The sequence below is a fragment of the Coturnix japonica genome, chromosome 7, assembly GCF_054131305.1.
Source record: "Coturnix japonica strain WE chromosome 7, WE-NBRP24, whole genome shotgun sequence".
NCBI lineage: Eukaryota > Metazoa > Chordata > Aves > Galliformes > Phasianidae > Coturnix > Coturnix japonica.
In genome coordinates, this window is record NC_140669.1 from 27,550,589 (window position 1) to 27,574,603 (window position 24,015).

Here is a 24,015-nt window from a genome sequence, read left to right on the forward strand (position 1 = left end):
TTCTGGGTTAAACCTTAGTGATGTAAGCCTTCTGCTGAATTGAGAAACTGTCTGTAAGTGCTGGGGTCCTTGGAAATGCTAACTTTAAGTTTTTATGAGCAGAGGGGGGAAAACAGCGTTGCCTTAAGTAGTTCCGCTGAATAATTTAATGAGACCTTGTCACTTGATATAACCGCAGACAGCTGTGTTAATCCCTAGATGAGCAATTTCATTTTTTCCATGGCAAGCTCTTTAATTCTAACATGAAATATCAATTTTCATATTTTTGACCCGTTTACTCAGAAAAATGTTTTCCTTTGCTTCCAGAAGTAAACTTGGAGCTATTTTCCTGTGTGTCTTCAGACTTCCGTGTGCCGGACTCCAGGGAAGAGCAGATTGCTTTGGTGTGAGCTGTAGAAGTATTTACTGAGGTTTTACTTTGGAAGGTAAGCGTGGAAGATCCAGACTGAGTAAAGCTTAGCTTTTGGATTATGTAGTGGTGATATAAGTTTTAGTTCATGTACTGTGAATTGTATGTAGAGGTACAGATAGTAAAAGGTGTGCTGTGAGCAAATAGTTTAGTAAATCATGGGGCCAAACCTTAATCACTTTAGTTTTACTGATTTATACATTAAATGTAAAGGCAATAGAATGCTTGTAGAAAAGGAATGGTGACTGTTCTTGCTCTGCTTAGTATTTTATACTGGGAAATGAGAGAAAACACTACAATAAGTATCATACATTTCAACAAACTAATTTAACTTCCGTATGAGTCTCTGGCTTGCGATGCAGATGTTTAATGAAGTGAGCTTGTTCCCCACTGATTTTGTATTACCATTTTGAGTCATTCCCCTAACTTGCAGTTGTTTGTAGAATGTCTTTAAAGTGAAAAATAACAGCTGTCTTGTCTCAAGTTTTTCCTCTGTATTGTATGGGGGGGGGGGAGAAATAATTTTAGTGCATATAAATAAGACAAAAACAGTGTGTTGGGGGTGAAGCTTGAAGTTCAGCATTGGGAATAGTAATATGAGAACATGGTGCTTTTAAAAACTTTCAGTATTGAAAACAAACAAAAGGTCTTAGAAATATACAGTTGAACATTTGTGGGGTGATGATTCCATTTGTTCTACAGAAGACTTCCAGTAGATAGTAAAAACCTATCTGTACTGCACTGCTCAAGACTCATTATTTAGGAGTGGAAGTAAATGTAATAATACTTCAAATGCAGTGTTTCAGTAGTTATAACTAATCACTATTGCTACATTAATGTTAGTAATACAACAGTGATTCTTTATATCCATGTTGGTTGAGCTGATGCTAAGAGGTAAAAACAATAATTCCCCAGCAGTAGTTAGAAGGAATAAAAACTGTAAACTCAATATAGCTGTGGAGAGATTACTTACAGACAGTCTGTTACAATTGTGGCAGTGTTTGGCCTAAATGAGCTTTCTACTGATCTCTACCCCATCCTCCTTCTTGAGCAAGGAGATAGTATTGGAGCATTTTTATCTTCTTCTTTCTTGGTTAAGAGCTGCATGTGCTGCTATACTTATGAATGTGAGACAGTATAAAGAGGGGATGTTGTGTCCTAAAGGATGAAGTAGGTTAGGTCATGTAGGTAGCTAGAGCTATTACCTTCAGTAGAAACAAATGGTGGCAGGATGGGACCCTCCATTGTGGGTGTGACCATCAGTGTCTAGAATAGATAGCTCTGGCCTGTGTGGTTTGTGGGTCACCTTGGGTGTGTTGATGCCCTGGTTCTGCCATTAGGAACTTTATTATTTTACAAGGCCAAGAGCTGCACTATTAAAATCAACAAAACAAATAAAACACAATGGATGACTGAGAATTAGAACTTGTCTGAACTTATGTTTTCCTTGTTTGATTTTGCTTTTAGATGTTTTTCTCAAATGCTTTTTGTTAAGGAAAGATGGCATTCCTTGTACTAATACTTCATTATTAATTTCTAACATAATGGTTCAACATTCAGTATTTGCTGCATTTTTTCCTGTCAACTCTGTTTCACTGAAAGCTATCTTGAATGAAACAAGCAGCAGCCAAATATTCACCTTGCTGCTGACAGCTGTAATAAGCAACCTCGTGCCCTTCCTTCTGGAAAAAATGTTCAATATTCTACCATTTAGTTTTAATAAAGTAGTCCTACAGTGTTCTTCTTACTTACTAGATGTACTACTTCATCCTTTGCAGCTTCAGTGTGTGGAAAAGAATGCAGACTGCATTGGCCACTGTGTTGAAAACATTTAATATATTATAATATCCAAGCTAGAATGTCTTAAGTGTAAAAATAAGAACAAGGACTGGACAGAATATCATACTGAGGAAATAGTGGCTCTCAAATAGGAGATGGAGATCATGTCTGAATTCTGTAGTACGTTACTGTTTGCTTACAGAGCACTTTTTATCCTGTGACTATTCCTGTTACCTGCCTTATCTGCCTGGTGTTGATTGTAATACCTTCAGATGAAATTGTTTGGGAAGCAAGTCTCCCTGTTTATGTGCTTTGCTTGTTTATTTGTTCTCTGATGAAGAATGGTAACCAAATGTTCTTTGAATGCATCTTCATACAGAGGACTAAATACACAACACAAGTGTTTTGAGATGAACTTATAAGTTCAGAAGCAAAGTAGTATAACTGTTAAATACTTACCAATACTAATTCAAATTTTTTAATGTAATTATAAGTTCATGCGTAGCTGTAAAGAGGGATAAAGAGGAGCACGAGGATATGCCCCAGATGTGACAGTCTTTCAGTACTTCTTGAAATGACCTTAAATGTGCCTCAGATGCTTCTGTGTGTGTTACTTGATGTCAGGGAGAAGAACTGCAGTGCAGAAGAGATCAGGCAGTCATTGATGGTTTTGTATCTTGTTTCCTCCAGGTTTAGCAGGTACCCTACTGGAAAAGGCACAAATAAAGGCACTGTTGTCTGGCTTACTGTGCTAGAGAGGTAATGGGTCCAAAAAGCCTGTGAGCATGTGCCTAACTCTGCCCTGAATGCTGGAGAAACTTTGACCAGAAATAGACATTTTTTCTTTCATAGTAACAGCACATGTAGTGGCTTAGGTAGGACTGAGCCATCTTTCATGTCCATTTTCAGAGAAAAATGCCTTTATTTTATAGCCATGCAGCATGCAAATCATCTTAAATTTTAATGTTTCCTTATCTGTAAAGACTCAACAGGAAATATTTATTAAGATAAAAGCATGAATAAAGGTATTATCTTGCCTAGGGATGATTAATTAGGTGGAGATAACTTCATGTTTGCTGTGTTTGTTGCACTGCAATATTTCTTTAGCCTTTTCATAAAAAGTATACCTAATTGTGGTAAATGCATTAAAATTACAAACCTGACAATTATATTAGTTGTATCTGTAATTGAAGACTTTTAATGAATACTCATGCTCTTTTTCTTTCAAGCTCTTTTGTGAGCCAAACCTATATTGCATTTCTAGAATGCTATGATGTTTATAACACTGATTATTTATTTCACTTGACAGTCATGAGCACAAAACATGTCCTAACATTAAGTATGGAAACTGCCTGTAACTTGCTTCCAAGTATTCAGCTACAATTGACTGGAATAATTTTAGAGGGTTTGGAAGATTAGTCTAAAAACTATGGAGGTGATTCAAGTGATCCTGGTGTTTAAAGCACCTCCTGCCTTTAGCCAGTCCCCATTTAGGATGAATGTTGTTCTGTGTGCGCTAGCTGTCATCAGCTATGGTGAGCTCACGGGTCCATTACATCCCTTAATTGATGGAGAGGCGTTTTCACTCTGTGCTGTGTGAGACCTCTTTAGAGCTGTCCCCTCTGGGTGTCTGTGATAATGAATGCCACGGGCAGTCCACAAATCACTGTAACAGGGTCAGGAGCGGTGTCCCTCATGTGGAAGCCTGGAGCTGCACTGTGACGAGCAGTGCACAGTGTGGGTTTTCCATCAGGAGGATCTTAACTGATGACATGAAGTGTGGTCTGAATGTCACAAAAGCACTGCAGTTCTCTCAGGAGGAGAATGAGTGGGAAGCCTTGCGATATTGCATTTGAGAAGAGATTGAACAGCTGCTTGTCTCTTCTGCAAGCTTTCTGGAAGGGTACAAAGATGCATGAGCACATGTCAGCCCCAGTGCAGGATGTTGCTTCATGACAGATGGAAATGACATGCTCAGACTTCAGCAGTGCTGCCTCTTGGAGCTTTGGTAATCTTAACTCTGCAAGGGTAGAATGACCAAGGATGCAAACTAACCTTTGGCAGCTGCTAAGGTATAATGCACTTCAAGATGTTACCTTTTAATATCTTCACCACGATCCATGTCAGAGGCCAAAGCATTGCACTGTACCTGAACATGCACTAAATACTAGTATCGTAGACAATAATATAGGGTTGCCAGTAAAGGGTTTTATTCAATGAGAATGATTTTAAGAATACTGCAGTATGATAGCTCTTAATTTACTGATGAGGGGGTGAATAGGCTTTAGGGATACCTAATTAACCTTTTCCCGTGATTAAACAGTCCTGTACATTTAAATGCAACCTGAGGAATTGTGTTGGGGAAGTAAGTTGTCTATTTAGGTTGTGATTTGGCTCTTACTGAGCCATGTTCAACAAAGCACTGTAGTGCTGGTAAAAATATAGCTTTGCTGACCTCTGAGCTTGTTTCAGGAGCAGAAAACAGGAAAGAGAAGGCAAAATGTAGGCTAGACAGAAACACTAAAATGAAAATGCTGTCAAGAAGCAGCTTAGGGATGGATGAGATCTACCTATTTCTCAACTGCGTTTAGTATGCAGCAAAATGCATATTAATGGCCGCGTTTTCAAGTGAAATGCCATTGTTTTTCAGGAACTTTGGTTTCCTTAACTGCACTAAGTAACTCTTTGTTACACTTATTTCTGTGTTCTACTGGTTCTTGGCTTTTGGGTGAGTGTCTTGCTTTTATTAGTGAATGTGCTTTTCACACAGTTTTGGGGGGGGGGGTGACTTGAGAGTGGGGAAGCATCTGCACCTTTTTTAATCTTGTTGATTAGAAAATGCTCCTCATCTGAATTACATACAATATTTTTGTATCTCTCTATATCATAGTGCATTAGAATACGCATGAATTACAGAGTATAGAAGCCTTTGTCACAGTACCGGAGTCATCTAAGCATTGCTGATAAATACAGCAGTAAACAGCCGTGGGGATTGTGTGCAGCCAAGTGTTACAGTTCACTCCTCTTGCTGCTCAGATACTGAAAGCTCTACTAGTAAAATGTTCTGTGCTCCTCTCCTTGGTTGTATAATAAAAGAATGTTTTTGTTTTTAAAAACAGAAGCTGTTCTCATAGCTGAGGGTGAGCATTTTGACCTTAAGCACTTGTCAGACCTGCAGAGAAACAAAAGCAGCTTTGTTTGTGGGTGAAACCAAGCCCAGGTATGGAATTAATGAATTTTTCTTTAAAAGAAAATTCAAGTAGCTTTTTATTATGTTTAGGTGAAGGCCTCTGTTTACCAAATTTAGAATTAAATGTGTTGGGTAGTGAGATATTCCTTTATTTAACGGCAAACTTAAGAAGTCCTTTGTGCTGTTTGACTCCAGCAGTATTGCTGCTTTTATTGCAATCTTCTCTGCCCTTACACATGCATTGAGTTCATTCTGTGTGAACTGAGTCAGAAACGCTGTTCTTGGAAAAATCACATAGTGGCTTGCTTCCAGCTTCTTTCCTCTGTGTCTTTTCCATTCTGGGTATGAGCGTCATGCGCAGAGGGAAGGCAGTACAACTGCTGTAGGTGTGGAACCCTGTTGTGTGCTGTTGCCATCACTTGTAAGTAGCTGTGAGCTTTGTGTTCAGTGCAAGCCTTCAGGAGGAAGTCTGCTCAGGCTTGGCCTGTGCTGTTCTGGATGGGACTGCTGCTGTGACTCTCATGTGATGATGTCTCATAGATAAATAAGATACCTGGTGTGATAGTGGCCCTTGAAGAGGAGATATGGAGGGTACGGAGAGGCACACAGGGTGAAAAGAGGTGGAGTGTGGGTTGCTGCTGGAGACCTCACAGGTGTGTGTATGTTAGCAATAGCTGAAAAAACAGCATAGCCCCCTGACCCTGTGCTGGCAAGAACTTGTTTTTAGGGGCAAGCAAACCAGCTAATACTATCTAGTGTCTGTAAAGGATATTTGTTTGTAGTATGTCTGGATACAGCATGGGGCTATGGATGCTTGCATGAAGAGCAAGCTATAAAAATGTGAGTCAGTACTAAAAAAGGAAAATCCACAGTGAATGGATGCTGGAGCCTTGAAGAAACAGTCACAGTGCGTGTGATGTTCCTTCTTGCATGAAGCTATGTATGCTGAGAGCTGCCCTACATCACCAATAGCAGGATGAACACCCCTGACCTTGGGGCCCAGAGGGGTAGCACAGTTGGAGCATAATACCAGGAGGTGGAGACTATTGGTGTAATGTGTTGTTATTTTTCAGTAATAATATCTAAACCAAAAAGATTAAGACTTGTAGGATTTCAGGTGGATTTAAGAATGTTATATTTTAGACTTAAATAATTTAGGTGAAAATGAATGTTCTTTCTCTCTGCCCATGAAATAAGATTAAAGCTTAATGATGATAGGGTGATGGCTGCCTTTCTCAGGGGATAAATTCCTCTGGACTTGAAAGCTTTTAGAAGTCTATCTGCATTTATGCTCAGAAGGGATGCCAGGATGTTATTCTATAATCTTAAATAAAAATCAGATGAATAAGCAATCAGCAATCACAAGAACTGTGCCAGAGCCACATATCGAGTACAAGAGTAGAGGCTGATTACTCTCTGCTTTGCACAGAGGTATTTGGCAGGAAATCTCCATCACAATATGTTGCTTCCTATTGGATTTAATAAAACAAACTAGTGGTTCAGCATTTTTCATAGATTCCACTTCTGGTGATGGCCAGATAGGTTTCTCTCCAAAACACATGTTATTCTGCAGCTGAGGAATATAGAACCTTCTTTCAGTTATTGCGAAATCAGCAGTGCTTTGCCATCTATATTTTTTTTTTCTAGCATGTGTGTTAGAGTGATCCCTCTTCTGAATCTGGCAGTATGTCAGCAGCACAAATGAGGATAGCAGGGATGGATGTGAATCATAAACCGATGGCTAGGGCCTTCTTGATTTAAAGGAAACACTTCATAACTGCTAGGCTAGGATCCTGGCATCAATTTCTTTGGTACTTCAGCTTCGTTTTTAGTAATTTCCTTTTATTATGGTGAAAGGAAAAATGTTAATGTTTATGTGGCGGTTGTCAGCTCAGTTTTGTTAGATACTGAGGATGTTTTTGTGTAGTACCATGGAAGCTGTAGTTTAAAATTGTTTTGCAGTAATACAGATTGAGATGAACAGTCGTGCATACAGAGCCATGCTCAGGTACTTATGTTTTGTGGCTGTGACTTTGGACTCTAAATGCCCCCAGATATTAAGTCTGTGTGGAGTTCTGCAGCTGTGGTCCACTTCTGTGCAAAGTGCTCTATTGCATTGGTAATAAAAACTACTTGAACGTCTATTAGCTTGTGGTTCTGATGTACATGCAGTGGAAGTTACTGAATGTGCTATCGGTGTACTGTAATTGAGATCCTTAGTGGGTATTGGCACAGTCCTACAGAGGGCTATCAAGTCTGATCATAAATTAGCTGGTGGGTCACAGTTGTTTTTTTTCTGCCATGAGCTTGGAAATTTTTTACTCATCTGTAATTATTATAGGCTCTGAGTTGTTGGTTGAACAGTCTGATTGGGATGGGGTTGTTTGTGGAGCTGAGTAGTAGGCGATGTGTCATGAGTCTGTAGCCATATATCTGTCAAAGTACAGGGTTCGTTAGTGTTGGCTTAATGGCCAAGTACTGTAGAAAACTTTACACCTCTTGACTACCTGAGTGCATATTTATGAACTCCCAAATGCAAGTAAGAGTTGAAATAAATTAATCTGAACTTGGAAAACAAGAGAAAGTGTTGAGAAGATCAGGTTTTGACAGCTTTAGCAGGAGATTTGAGTGTTTAAAAAGTAAACAAAGAAACCCAAGCCCTGTGCCTCTGCATTGTATTTGCTAACTGTTTTTCATCTTGAAAACACATTAGTGTTCTTTGTAGAGAAGAAATGCTCACTACGCATAGCAATATGTCTCACATACAATTTTGTTGTGTTGATGTGTGTAATGAGCTGAATTAAAATCTGTGGAGTGGGGATATGTACATAAAAGCTTTCATATTTATAACATGCCATGTTTATGTCTTCCTATATGTAATCTGCAATTCATCTGACAAGTTGAAGTGAAGACTTTGAGGTAGAGCGTTGAAGGTTTAAGGAATGAGCAGGTTATTCTTTCACAGCTACTCCTCTTGCTGAGAATTAGGAAACCATAGCTTGGTCTGAAGCTTAACCTCTCAACAAGTGATTTAAACTACTTCTGACAGCTGGTTGTATCATTCAAAGCATTAACATAGTAAGGATCATATCTGTGAGCCAAAAGGCAAGAAGGGTTAAAGAATAACATGTGGTATATCCCTAATAAGTGCACTATTTTATACAGTAGATTATGTTTCATGTTATATGTATGCTGCCTATAGAGCAAGCATTTGGAAAGTGTGCTGAGGTCGTGATAGTTGGAACATACGACTTTGAATGCACTGCAAACTTCAGAAAGATAAGTTGATATTACCATTCTAGAAGGGTTTGCATGTTATGTCTTTGTGACAAAGCAGTCTGTATCACATCTGAAATGACATGTCATCACTACTCTCCTTTGTTTTTGCATCTGTTGTTTTGCAGAATGAAGTACACAACAGTTGCATTGTGTTGCCTCCTTCTCAGGACTCCCTTGAGGCAGCTGTGCTTGTACACCAATGTCCTTAGCTGCTTTTAGGAATCCAGATCAGTAGGAATGTAAAGCCTTGTGGTAGTGAGCACTTTCACAAAAGGGAATAGTTTAAGGGGAGAAATTGTGTCCGTGAACACTGCTTCAGTCAGAAATAGTGTCAAGGGTGCACTTATGGTTTCCCTGTTCTGACAGCTTGAAGCCAGTTGCTGTGTTCAGCTCCAGTTGAATTGCTCTGTAGCTGCCAGAACTGATTGATAAACAAAAACAACCTAGTCCGATCCAAAAAGATAAATAGCTGTAAAAGTGAGGTGGAAGCATCCCTGAAGTTTGTCTCATTGAGACTTTGAGCTTTGCTTAATGAATTTAATGTTTTTCCTTAAATTAGTGGAGCATTCAAAGCTGTGTTGGAGAGTTAAGTGGTCTTTTCCAATGCAAACTATTCTATGTTGTTTAGTTGACTCTATCACAGGTCATCCTGTGCATTTCTAACAGGATGCTTTTGTACCACTCAGATCAGTAGCGCCACTGCTTCTGTCTCAGCAATGCTGTAGTGGCTGTCATTGTGTAGACGCTTTTATGCTGCTTTTTCTGCAGGAGGGTTGGATGGGAAGTTTGTAATCTGGGAAATGTAAGTTTTGTAACATCTTGCTCTTCTAGCAGTAGTAGAGCACAAACAAGATTTTGTTATTTGATGTTTCCTCTTGCCTTTGTGGTGACTTGTTATCTCTGGCTGACCAAGTTGGGCTCAACGAGGAGCAGCAGGAAAGATCGGGAACATGTCTATGTGTTCCCAATGGGAGTAGGGGGAGCAAGCTGCACAATCCAGGTACCTGATTTTTTTTTAAGGTTTCTTAATTAATTTTTTTTTTTTAACCTTAAAACAAGCTGTCTGTGTTATGGCATAACAGATCCAGTAGCAGGGTAAGTGGTATTATTAGCTTTGCTAGCACTCTGCTCCTGAAGGCAAGTGTTGAGCTAGGTTTTGTCATTTCAGACAACTTGCTAATTTTGGTTTGGCTTGCATTGACTTGTTAGGAAATACACTGCCCTGGTGCCTGCAGCAAAACATGGATGAATGCATCTACAGAAAATTTCTGCTGAATTTTTCAGGTTTCCTTAAGAATGACCTCGAGGATACATATATAACCTTTTGGTGCGTTTGTCTGTTAATTTGAAATTACTCGAGACAGTTATTTCTAAAAATTAGGGGAAGGGTCATGAGGTGTTACCTACTGAAATTTAAGACCGGAGTGTCAGAGTGTTTGTTGGCAAACTGGAGAATTTGATCACCGGATCTTATTCTGCTTAACTGAGTACTGCTAAGAGACATGATAAAATGTTTTGAACTGAAGAATCTGGACAATATTTGATCCTCTAATGAAAACTGTAGTAAAATGTGTGCATTAGATAAGCTCTGGTCTTGGGGCAGAACAGTCAAATTCATGTGAGTGCTGTGGTATTTGCACTGATGGCAGCTGGTAAGACACAGAATTAAATGGGTCTTTAAAGTAGTTTTTAATATCTAAAATCTGTTTCATCTAGTCCTGCATTTGTAGCAACAAAACAGCTTGATTAAAGTACAAAGGTAAATATCTATTAGTTAATTTGCTAGACAGAAAGATCCTCTAATACTTAGTAAGCCATGTATACTCAGTATCATGAGAAAGAGGTATGAATCATGATGGCACTCAGAAAGCACAAGCTCTAGTTAAAGTGGATTGCACTTGATTTTTGAGTATACGTGATTTAGTGAACTGCAGAAACAGCTAACCATCAGGCTGTCAGCTGCCTCCGAATAACAAGCACTACTGCTCAGATAAGAATCTGCTTTATCCCAAAAGCTGTGCTAACAAAAGCAGATGCTTAGGTACAAATCCCATTGTGAGGGAATGCTGTAGATGAAATTACTCATCATAATGTTTGAAGTCCTGGCTCATGGCTGTTTTATTCTGCTGGTTATGTCTAGTGGCCAACTGAAGTTAAGGCACACGGGTGTAAAGCCCTACGTACATCTAGTATTTTCCTGATAATTTAAAAAGTATTCAGGAAAATTTATTTCTGGAAGGACATAAGGGGGAGGGAATCAAACATCTGGCATATGTATATAATTAAATGTATATATGATTTTTAAAGGTGCCTTCTTAATGTGTTGATCACAGGTTGATTTGTTCTGTGTTCTTGTACTGGAGTTTTGTAGGACGGACTGAAGGAGGGTGTGTTTATTCTGGGAGAGCACTTCAGGCCTGTTGGATACTACAGAAGATAGATTAAAAACAGTGAGAAACTAGGTAGGAAAATATTTGTCACTAGTGACCCTTGGATCTTATCTACCCTCCACTATTGTTCCTTCTCTTTTCAGTGGGCTTGTGGTATTGAAGGAGAAAGAAGCTGGTGGTGCTGTAATGCTCCTTGTCTATCAGATAAATAAGCTTTGTTGATGAGTTCTAAATGAGCCCCCTTTAGAAGTTGAATAGGAAATGGCTGTTGGTTTTGTTTCAGTTCCTGTTTTATCTGGGGCCATTACAAACTAGTTCTCTTAGAGATGCATCTGTAGAAGTTTGTGTGAAGTGAAGGAAAATGGTTTTTTTTAGGAAGTTATATACTTAGAGATCTCTGGACTGGAAGACCAATAAAAGTGGATTGTACATTTCTCAAAGAGTAGTACTCTAGTTTGAAGGAAAATGTGTACTTAGGGCAAATACAAACAAAATCCAACCTTGAAACTCTATTACAACCATTAATTAAGGAATAGTGCTGTCATAAGAACTGCTTAAGTGTTTTGATTCCAGACTGCACTAAGTGGGAAGTCTGTAAGGGTGCTCTAGTTTATCCCAGCAAGCACCTGAACACCACATGGATGGCCTGTTGTTTGTGCTCTCTCTGCCAGTGGGGGATGGGGGGGAGAGAGTCAGGGGAAAAACACCTACACCAAAAACCTTCTTAAGTCAAGATAAAAACAAATTAATAAGCCAGAAAAGGAAGATAGATTTAATAGCAATAGATGTATTTATATTTTTACTAAGCAGGTGGTGAACAGTGTAGTTGTGCACCACCTGCCGACTGATGCATAGCTAGTCCCTGAGAAGTTGTTGGCTCCCTTGCTCAACTCCCATAAGTTTTGTGGTTGATTCCCATGGTGTCAGCTGGTATGGAATATCCTTTTGTCTGGTTCAGATCAGCTGTCCGTGTTCCTTTTTCTTCCCACTAACTTGTGCCCTCTCAGCCTCACTTGTTGGCAGGGCATTATGAGAAGCTCAGGTATTGAAGAGTCTTTGACTGTGTACTGAGTGGTGCTCAGCAACAATGAGAACATTGCTGTGTTACCACTGTTGTTTTTTTTTTCCCTAAAGCCAAATCATAGTCTAATACCAGACACAAGGAAGAAAATCAACTCTGTACCAGCTGAAACAAGGACAAGGAGGAAAAAGGCCAAACCAAAGTATGGTTATGTAGTGAAAGATTTGAATAACACATCTTTGGTGGGGTGGGAAGAGGAAGGAAAAGGACTTAAACAGGAAGAAACAAAAATGCGGTTGAATGCTAAAGGAAATTCTCAAGATGAAGATGTTCTCTAAGGTACTTAAACATGGAGTGTGAAGGGGCTGATATAAGCACTTGAAGTGTAAAATGGCTATTTTTTAGGGGGAGCCTCTTAAGCTAGACATTGTAACCCAGTGTTGAAAGGCAGGTGGTGTGGTATCTGTAGTTATGGTGTAGTCTACTTTTCCACTCTAAAAATCTTGGTTTTGGTCATATTTGATGCTTCCACATGATGCTTTCCATTCTGGTCATTTAAGTAACAAAATACCCTGAGTTGGTGGGTACTCAAAAAGAGCAGAGTCTCACTCCTGGTTCTAACCAGGTCTGCCCAAAAATCAGACCACATGTCTGAGAGTACAGTCCTGGTGGTCCTTGAGTTCTGGTGGACTGGAGCTGTGCTCACTGCCCTGTGCAGCCTGTTCCATGCTCACCACCCTCTGGTGCAGAGCCTTTTACTAACCCCACCTGACCCTTCCCTGGCACAGCTCCATGCTGTTTCCTCAGGTTCTGTCACTGTCAGAGAGTAGAGATGGGTGCTGCCCCTGTGCCTCCTGTGAGTAGCTGTGTGCTGCCATGAGAAGCTGGGGGCTATGAGGAGGCCTCCTGTCAGCCTTCTTTGCTCTGGGCTGAACAAATCAGGGGACTTTTGCCTTTACTTGTACATTAATCCTTCTAGGCTCTTCATGATCTTTGTAACCCCCTGCCTTCCCTGGGAGAAATAAAATACTTTAGCATTTCATGTGGTGCTCCAACACCAACCACGTATGGCTTGTTGTGGATTCCTACAGGATGCTTGTGAGAAGCATCATCACAGACTGATTAGAGCCCCTAAGCTTTTGTAGCTCCCCCCCTCCCACCACGAGTAGCTTCTACTGAAGCAGATGACCCAGTCTTCCTGCATCTGTTTGATTTTGTGCAGACATCCATCCTTACTCTTTTGGCAAACACGATTACTTCTGTTTGGCAATAAACAGTGTAAGTGTCAGTGGCTTGTTGTATTAGCTCATCATTTGGTGCAGAGCTGGCAGTGTAATGAAGTGGGGATGGGAGGAGGACTATTGCAATCATCTGTTGAACTATGGCATATTTGTCACGATATTCAGCCAACCTTTACCATGGGATACTGATACACGACTTTAATCTTAATGAAGTAATGTAGTATATCACCTGAAAGGGAGGAATACTTTTGAAGAGGTATACTAGAATGTAGCATTTGGAGTTGTAGTGGTATGCAAGGAGCAGAATGTCAAATCCAGATCTTCTAAAATACCTCATGACTGTACTGGTCTGTGCAGTTTTAGTGTAAGCATTGTGATTGCTGGCACTTCCCAGCTTCTCCTGAGCAATTCCAGCACTGAATGTATTACCAGATTACGCCTGGAATTGCTGAAGGAACTAAGCTTGTTAAAGCTGCTGCTGTTTCTGTTCATTGTAATAACCTAATATGAGTGAAGTAGCTTTGCAATCTGACTTTCAGGTGGAAAAATGTGGGAAAAGATTTAGCAGTAAAAACGCAGTCCAATTTATTGCCCTAGATTATTGAAATTACTTTTGGGAATAATTCCAGTTGATAAACGGCATTAAAAAAAATAATACAAAGCCATAATTCCTTTAAGCTACTGTGCTTATTTGCCTGTGTCTTGGAATTAAATGCTTTAAGTGCAGTAGGAATGGACCAGAAATGAGTTTCTGAAGATGCAACGAAAAATTCTTTTTCTCTTCTTTCTGGATGTGTACTCAGTGCAAAACAAATCTAAATAATAGGAACAGCTTTTGTGGTTTTTTACAGTGTTGCTTTTTCCATACTCTGGCTTTTGCAGGTCTGGTCTGGTACTTGATGTTATGAGAAGCCCATTCACTGCGCTGCAGGATTGTCTGTCTTGGGCTTGCAGAAAGGGAAAGTCTGAAGTAATGGATGTGTTACATGATATTTCTTATGTTGTCTGCTGAATGAATGACATAGAGTGCTATTTAAAATGTGAAAGTACTGGATATTTACATGCATGCACCTATGACTAAGGTGCTTTGAATTAGATGTTTACTAAGCTTATTATAAACTGTATTTATTAACATGAACCTGCAGCTTGTAAGTTGAAGGCTGTGTTCTCATCAGTGCAGTGTATCTTCTATCTGATTGTCCTGCAGCAGTAACTTCAGAGTAGCTCCTCCCTTGATTTCTGGGCCTACCTCATGCTCAGGAGATCATGTTTGATATTAATGGAGACCTGAAGCAGCATTACTGGGGCCTTGGAGCTGCCATTCTGTGCAGAACTGGATGCTCTTTGAGGTGAGATGCCAGGCATAATGTGGAAGTGAAAACTGCCGTGTTGGAGTGATCTGTTTCAGAACAAGTACCTCTATAAAATGATTTAATTTGTTATTGCGCCCTTCCCTTGACGCTGGCATGTGCCTCTGTCAGTTTTTTTTTGTTTGGTGTCCTTAGCGTCTCTCCTGTAGCTTTTGCATTGTAGCTGTAGGTGGAATATGATTGAGTTAACTAAGAATCCCATTGTAAGGAATGAGTGCCATTGCACTTAATGAATGATAAACCTCCAGAAGAAAGCATTTTGTATATACAGGGGCTTAAACTATACTGGATCAAGCCAGAAGATTACCCTCCAGTACCAAGTGAAAACTCTCTGCCTTTCATAGCGTGGCTCTGTGTGTCATAATGGTGACTGTCACCTGCCTGGGGCAAGGAGAAGTGCTGGGTGGGCTTCTGAGAGCATTAGCATCAGGGAAGGGCAAACCTTTGCATCTCTCAGTTCACATTTATCACCAAAAGGTCAAATAAATAAATAAATTCCTGGCTTGATTTAAAGCTTTATAATAGCTCTCTTCCCCTCTGTTACATAAATCCTCAGCGAAAAGGGTGCTGCATATCTGTGGTGCTGGTTCCTGTAGCATCTTCAGTTGTTAGGGGAGAAGGTATTTCAGTTACCTAAAATGCCCAAAATTAATAAGTTGTTATTCTAGTCCATATCTTATATGTACTGATTGTTCTTTCCTCTTTTTATTTTTTGTTGTTACAGAAGGCTCATTAGACCTTGTTTTGCTGCCTGTGAACTTGTTGCATTGCTCCCTTTCCTTTGAACAGAAGTGCATTTCTGTTTTATTTAATTTTACCTATACATGGGAGCAAGATCAGAGTGTAGCTGAATATTAGATCTTACAATTAACAGGCAGCTTCTTCTCCTTGTGTACTTTCTACAAAAATACTTAAAGAAAAATTGTGTATTGATATTAAATTTACTAAAGGAATATTAATATAGGAGAATAGTTTGATGCTGTACCTTCAATCTTTGTTACCTCATGTTTACCTGTAACTGAATTTCTAAACGAGAACTTCCTTAAAAATAAGTGTTATTTTTATTTTTCCTGGAGTTTGTTTTGAAGTCCTTAGAGAAGGAGAAACCCCCCAAGAAATTCTTGTTGAAAAAGAAACAAGGCAATGTGATAACACGTGAAAAGCAGAATATCAATGAAGAATCCAGGAACTTCTCAGTCCTTCTGCAAGGTTGAAATGTAGGTAGCAGTAAATAAAATACCTCCAGAAGACCTGAATTTTTGGTAGTATTGTGGTTTTACTAAATCAAGGTCAGACAAGAACTAGATTAAGCCACATGATTAATGTGCATATTGGGTATAGCACAGCAATGCTAGTCAGCATACTGAGACAAGTTTTGCTGTGAAGATATGTGCAGGTAAGCAGTGATGTTTGGTGTAGTGGATTTGACTGAAACTATGAGGAACTTTAAGTTTGAAGATCAGTCAGTTCAGCTAGGTGGTTTTGTTGATCACATTTGGAATGCTTCCAGGAGGGTATGGAGCTCTCATGGTAGTAGCTGTAGTTACAGTGATTGAAGTGAGGATTTAGATGAGGAAAAAGATGGATACATTATTCACTGAATGGGAGGATTTATTCTACTTTCACAAGGTATAGTTAAGGGATTTGAGTATACATGCAATGCTTCAACCCATGAAAGTGTTCAGTGAAAGCAGAAGCAAAACTAATTGAGGCATAAATAGAGGCCTTTCTGATGCTTTTGGAATAAGATAGTTTAATATTTTAAAATAGTCTGCTAGTGCGATGTTAGGATGGATCTATGTGGAATGAAAGAGTTTCTCTCAAAGAAATACAGTGAGCAGGAATCTTTGTTTTTGCATTTTCTGAGAAGTATTGTTTCTGTTAATATTTGGACTGTCAGTACTACTCCCACACCAATGATAGTAACGCATGTTGTAGAAGGTTGTGAGTATTGAGATAATGCTGGCACAATAATTAACTTCTCTGACAAACTCAGTGCAGGATGCTCCAAAACAGGGACTGAGTCTGTAAAGAATTAAAAAAGTAAGTTGTGACCAGGTGGGAGTTGGCTTCTTCTTCCAGGTAGTGGTGATTGGATGAGAGACAGTGGTTTTCAGTTGCACCAGAGGAAGTTTAGTTTGGGTATTAGGAAAAAATAATTGTCAGAAAGAATGACACTGCATTGGAAGTGTCTGCCTAGGGAAGCGGTTGAGTCTCCATCCCTGGAGTTGTTCAGTAAGTCAGTCTCAAGTCTGAGCTAGGGAAGATTGTGGAACAGATTGATCCTTCTTGTAGCTATGTTAAGGCACTTTTAGCTATGCTTTACCCCTTTAGCAGGATCTGTGGTGATAGAAAAGGAAGAATGGCTTCAAGCTCAAAGAGAGTAGATTTAGATTATTTATTAGGAAAAAATTTTCTCCAGAGAGGGTGGGGAGGCATGGAACAGGTTGTCCAGTGATACGGTTGATGCCCCATCACTGGAGATTTTCAAGGTGAGGCTGGATCAGGCTCTGGGCAACCTGATCTGGCTGTGCATGTCCCTGTTCTTTGGATGGGAGTTGGACTAGATGGCCTTTAGAGGTCAAAGGAGTTTGTTATTATGTAACAACTATGGAGATATGACACTGAGAGATATGGTTAATGATATGGTGGTGATAGGTTCGTGATTGGAAGGAATGATCTTACTGGTCTTATCCACCCTTTATGATTGTATGGTAATACTTAAGAGAAATTTTCAAGCACTTCAGTAGAACTGATTTTGAGGGAAGTAGTCTTGTAAAAGTCCATCCCTGCAGTTAGCTACCCCTGAAGCAAGAGTAATGCACGGCTTAGGAGTTCATAATTTCAGAAGTCACTTTTGTTGAGTGGACGTATAAAATTGTTCATTTCACTCCACAAGTGTTAGCCCAGATGAAGCCCTGAGCAGCATTGAGGAGCTAGTAGCTGGATTGATGCTTCCCAAGATCCCTTCTGCCTTAAATGACACAGGGCAAGTAATAATATTATACAATATACCTGTGTTGGTTTGGTTTTTTTTTTGCTACTGGAGTACTGCTAAAGAATCATATTGTTAAGTTGTTCAGGTTGGAATTTAGCAAGTCAACAACCCCGTTGCCAAAAGTTTTGTTTGAGATACCTGAAGAAATTTAATACTAGCTTGGGCAACTTTGTAGCAAACTGTAGTTTAAATGTATTCTGAGCTAAAACTTCTTCCTAGGGTCTGAAAACAGATGAGGAAGAAACTTAGAAGAATTTTTTTAAATTAATTTTCAGCAGTTTTACTCTCTCATGGGTTTCCATTGGAAGTGGATTATATTGTGCCCCTGGAAATCATTGAATAAATATGTTCAAGTGCTCGATCATTTTAGCAAGTACGCCCCTGTGGCTTCTACTGTGCCTTGTTTGAATTTTACAAGATGTTCAACATTTCCTGTGCCTTTTTGGTGTGACCTTTAAATATTATTTAAGAAGTGGATGTGATATAATCTGCAACTGGCAGATAGAGGCTTAGAAGGAAAGGACAATATTGTGTTGGAAGATTGCTGTTTTTAAGAAGAGAATGGACTTGAAGGTCTTGTGAAAGTGATAAAATTAGCGTATTTTGTAGTAGAAAGAAGAAAATGCTGCATTTAGACTGGAATGTATTTGGAGGTGTTTTCCACCCTGGTGACACAAACTGTCTTTTTTATTTTTTGTATGATTAGTCAAATACTACCCAAATACAAATTTGTGACTGTATTAAAGATACTTTGCATGCATGAATATACGGAAAACTGCATTAGTTTACATTCAAGGTGAAATGAGACAGGATATTTTTATACAGCTGTGGGGTATATGCGATGGGTTTGCAGCTTTTTACAGGTCAGCAGGTAATGAGGACCATGATTTCAAAATGAATTATTTGATTAATTTCATTTCCTTAAAAATGTATTATCCTCTGGGTAACAATTATGTTCTTCTATAATATTTATCATTTTGTAATTATTTGGGGTTTTACTACATTGTTCAGGCTGTTTAATGTCTGTTTAATGGCAGTTCGCAGGCTGTGACTAATCTCAGGTCTATTGCTGTTCTGGTAGAGGAGGTCACAAGCGTAGTTAACCTTCATTATCTTGGGCTGTGTAACTTTTCAGTTTTGCCCGTGTAAGGCTGCTACTATTGTTGCAGAAACATCTACCCTCACCCTCAGCAGCATTTTTGCAGACAATACCAAGCTGAGTAATTTAGCTGATACGCCAGAAAGATGGGATGCCATCCAGAGGGATCTTGATAAACTCAAAAAGAGGTTCTGTGTGAATCTAATGATGATGTCTTGCTCTACTCTGCCCTTGTGAGGCTCCGTCTGGAGTACTGTGTCCAAACTTAGGGACTCCCGGCACAAGAAAGATATGGAGCTTATGGAGAGGGTCCAGAGGAAGGCCAGAAGGATGATCAAAGGGCTGAAGCACCTCTCTTATTGAGGAAAGGTTGAGGCGGTTGGGCTTTTTCAGCTTGGAGAAAAAAAGACTATAGGGAATTCCTCATGGCAGCCTTCTAGTATTTGAAGGGAGCTCATAAGCAGGAGAGGGACCTAACTTATTATGCAGTCTAACAGTGGTAGCACAAGGGGAAATGGTTTTAAACTAGAAGAGGAGACAAGGTGTACATTAGATGTTAGGAAGAAATCTTTTACTCAGAGGGTGGTAAGGCACTGACACAGGTTGCCCGGGGAGGTTGTTGATATGTTCAAGGCCAGGCTGGATGGGGCCCTGGACAACTCAATCTAGTGCTTGGTCTGTAGCCCTGCCCATGGCAGGGGTTTGGAACTGGATGATCTTTGAAGTCATTTACAGCTCCAGCCATTCTGTGATTCACTAACCAGCTGTGTTGTACTGAGGGATTCAGAAAACGTAGTTTTTTGTTGTCTGATGTCATTCTTCCAGTGAGTAGACTTGGACTAACTAAAATGTAGTGCTGAGGCTTACTTAAAATACTATGCGAGTCTGTAATAGAACGTGCATAGCTACAGAAAACGTCTCAGGAAATACTACATCAGTATTACTTTACCAGGACTTACCAGTTAATCTAAGGAAGGGGTTGATATAATATTGGTCAGTTCTGCTAGATGGCTCTGTTTACCACAGTTTTTTGTTTTTTTTTTTTGTCACCTCCTTGAGCTAGGCTTTTTGTTTGCAAGCTTTGTGCTGCATTTGGGAGGATTTAAAACCCTCTTTTTCCAGCAAAAAAACAGACCAGTATGAGCCCCTTTTGTCACCTGGGACTACATGTGTATCTGCTCAGTGAGGTGGTGTGGGAGACTGATGACTCTGGCTGCACAGTTAGAGAGAGCACAGAGACTGGGGCTGTGAGTAGGATTTGCCTCCCTGACCTTGGCCTTGCAGCAATGACAAACATAAGCATGTGAATGTAAATTTATTCTCCATCAGCCTCTGGTATTTGAGTAAAAGCATAAGCAATTAAAAGGGTATGGTAATTAGTCTGTGTGGGGAGAAATGGTTACCACTGTGGCTTCTTAATCTTTACTAAGTGTAACAAAGATAGGCTTAAAAATAAAATACTTAAATTAAAAATCATAGAAAACCTTCCACAGTTAATGAAGTCAGTTTTATTTTTCTCAGTCCTGTGTGCTCCATTTGCCTAAACAGCAAGTGGTAGGAAGTGACGCTGTTTAACCTTCAGGTTGATCTGTTCCCTTTAGGTGGGACTAGAAACCTTTTTCTGCCTCTGTTGTTAAATGTTTTCTGGGTTCCCAAAGTGATGAAACTCCATTTCCATTAGTATGAATACTGATTTTGAAGGATGTGGTAACAAAGCGTGTGACTCACAGTGGTTGGAAATGCAATCGGTAGGAACTTGTCTTGAGTAATCAAAACAATTATACATTCCATTAACTCTCCTTCGATGTTCCTCCCCCCACCCCCCCAAAAAAAAGCCCAACAAAAAAATCCAACACTTAGTGATACTCCAAGAAGTGAAAGCTAAAATGGTGAAATAGTTTTCCTAATTTATGTCCAGTGATGCTTCTTCAGTATCTTGTTGCTGCTCTTGTCATCCACATGTAACTGTGTGTGTGTTGGTGTAAAGGAGGAGCATACTGTGGTTACGTCAAGTGGTCTGGAAGGGATTAACTGGTCTCTGTGGGACTCTGATCATCCTTAAGGGCAGTGCTTCTGCACATGAGGCTTCAGGGATGAGAAAATTTTTCCTTTGTCATTGTTGTCACATGTCTGTAGACCAAAATGTATCTTTATGGCTGTCACGGTCATCAGTGAATGCTCCCTAAGGAGAAATGCAATGACAAAAGCTGTACTTGTGTAAATAGCAGGTTTTTTAGTACTTCAGGCATTCAGGAGATCCCTCGCTGTTCCCAAAGCTATTCATTTTGCTGTTCCCTGGAAGTGCTTTATTTGTAAATCACAGCATTTTGGTGTCTTGGGCAACAGAGGACTTCTAAATCATTAGGACTCTGTAACCTTGTGTTTGTTCTTCTTTCATTGACATAATTCTATGTTGTTCTTAGAAACTAAAATCTTATTAGGGCTTAAAAAAACAAAAAGGCAGGAAAAACACACTCCCTGCTTCAACTAATCTGAGTTGGGTTAGGGCACTCAAGTGTTTTCCCGTTTCCAGGGGTGAACCTCAGCTCTGTTTTCCACATCGCATGCTGTCAGCAGTTTTTCTCACTTGTAATACAGCAGCTGGGTGTTAGCTTAACTCTAAACAGGATCACTGTGCAATTTAGGTAATCTTAACAATAAAAATTGCTATGTTAGAATCTTAAAAGGTCTACTTTCATTGATTTTTCTTCTACTTTACTTTGTGTTTGCTTTTTTTTTGCTTTTCGAAGAAGTCTGTAAAACTTAAATGAAGGAGTTGACTTCCTGAACTGCTTAGATGAGCAAATGTTTAAACATGCTTTGTTTTTACTTTTGGCATCTACTACTTAATCCTTCTGCCCGGAGTTGGGAAATATCTCATGTGCGGCTATCTGTGCTTCACACTACTTTTGCTACAGTGTCTCAGTCATGGCAACCTGGGGGACTCCGAACTCCAGCATCTTGAAGAATTTTGAAGTACTTCAAATGCATCTTTAAGTAGATACTGATGTTTATTTTTGATCTGGGATTTAAGGTAGCCTCAGATGTTTGTGGGACACAGCTCTGCATTTTCAGCTTTGTATTAATGTCATAGCAATAGAAGTAGTGAAGAAGAAATGCAGAGCTGTGCGAGGCTACGAGAAAAAGTTATGTTCTTTTTGGGTTCAAATGGAAATATTTCTCATTGAACTGTTTCATTACCACCAACTACAGCAATACCAATAGAAAGCATGCCAGAATCAAAAATGACAGGTTAGTTTCTCTGCCTTTAAAGGCATTCCTAGAGCACCAAAACTGTATTTATCTCTCTTCAGTTTTCTTTCCACGCAGAATATGTGATTTACCCTTTCCTTAAGTCCAGGCATCACTAAAAAGAACAGGTTAAGCTACTGATGTATAAAATTTCCTGTGTTCAGGGTATTGCTTTTGAATGTGATATCATAGGACAACCTGGGAAGTGTTCAACACTCTGATTTTCTGAGATGGGTGCTCTTTAGTTTAAAACTTAGGTGGTTCCAAGACCATTTCAGTGACAAGATGACTGCCAGGAGAGAAGATAGAGTGAAAATGGCTGCCTGAACTGCCCACTAGTTCTAGTTTATTAATGCTAGTTATCCTTTAATTAGTTATTTATGGTTGGTGTGATGAATTCAGCAGGCTGGAGTTCACCAGTGTGTTAAGGGCTATTTTCTCCTCGTCCATTAGCTCTGCTACATGCACCATGTTTGTGCGCAGTTAATGGAGCATTTATTTGGGCATGCAGGCCACATCAGGATGGAGTCTGTCCCTGGAGTGCATTATCTCCAGGTAAAGATATGACAGCTGTCAGTGAGCTCAAATTGAACCATAAAAACTCTTAAGTGAATTATAATTGTGATTATTAATTTATAATTTAATTCCTCATTAAGCTCATACATATAAGAATTTAAACTAGATGCTAGTGAACACTGAGTGATGTTAGATATGAGCAAACACCCAAAGGTTTTGCCTTGTAGAAGAAATGGGAATGAATTTGGTTAAACAGTTGGTGCTGTGAATCTCTGACCTGGTTTTGGGTAGAGAACTGCACTCGGAGCTTAGCTCAGCTGCCAAGATGCATGCTGTGCATCTTGGCAGCTGAGCTTCACGTGACTCTGGGGGTAGTGGGGCTTCAGTGAGTGCTCCCCATGGACCTGGTAAAGGTGTTAGGACAAATCCTCTATGCTTGTACTGGTTGGAGCACCTTCAGTTTATGGTGTGGAGACCTGTTTGGTCATTCTGCACTTGCTTAGGAGAGACTGTCATCTTTTGTTGCTGCATTAACCTTTAGAACTGAGAAGTGTGCCAGCTCTCAATAACTGAGCAGAGGTCTACAAAAATGAGCTTCCTGCCTTGTGATTGCACGTATGGCTGAGTCATTCACTTGCTGGAGTTACTTAGCCAATGACATTCCTATTTCATTAATCTTAATCTTTAATATTATTTTTTTAATTAATGGCTTAGTTTGATGTCTTTCTGAAGTATGTATCTGAGAACAAGAGGAGGGATCAACACAGGAAACTTTTCTACATTCTTTGAAACTTAGAGCTTATAGTTTTTTGAGCTCTGCTTTTACGTGATTTAATGGAGCATAAATTTGCATCATTTATTACTTCTGTACTGGGAAATAGAAACTGTGATTTCGCATTGCACCTGGTCTATCCTCCTGTGCCTCCTTGCTTCTTCCCCAACCAAACACCTTTCTCGTGTAGCAAGCTGTATTTACTTGTTTCTTTTTTGCATGTTGATATGGATTTTCAGAGTCCTCAACTCATGCCACATAATAGAAACTGAGCCTGTGTGATACTCCTTTTACTTCAGGTTAAAACTAAACAGGCATTGTAGGCCTGATTGGAAAGCGGAGCTTGTCTTTTTAGGGATACATTTGTGGTGAAATCCAGGGATGATGCAGCTGTAAGTGAGCAGCCTGGGTGAAAGAAGCTGTGCAGGGAGATAATTTTGCATACAGAGCACACTGTGTGAATTGCATGTTAGAAGCATGGAAGCTTCTTTGAAATATCACAATCAGCATTGGATTTCTGCTTTTCAGAGCTGTTCTAACATTTCTAGTTATGTATTGCAGCACTTGATTAAATTATGAATAAAAGAATACATTGGGCAGATTTTAATACTTTTAGAACTGGTTAATGGTAATTAAGCAATGAATTTATTTTGCATTATACTTGCAAAGGAGCAGTGCGGAGTATTCGCAGGAAAAGCG

The 24,015-nt window shown here is 39.6% G+C and overlaps 1 protein-coding gene across 1 annotated transcript in view; it reads left to right on the top strand.

The window, feature by feature from the left end:
- Positions 1–282: 282 nt before the first annotated feature.
- Positions 283–24,015, top strand: part of ZNF804A (zinc finger protein 804A) — a 312,097-nt gene continuing 288,364 nt past the window's right edge. The window contains exon 1 of the mRNA XM_085553584.1: positions 283–425. The gene's annotated coding sequence lies outside the window, so the exon portion shown is untranslated. The remainder of the gene's footprint in view (positions 426–24,015) is intronic.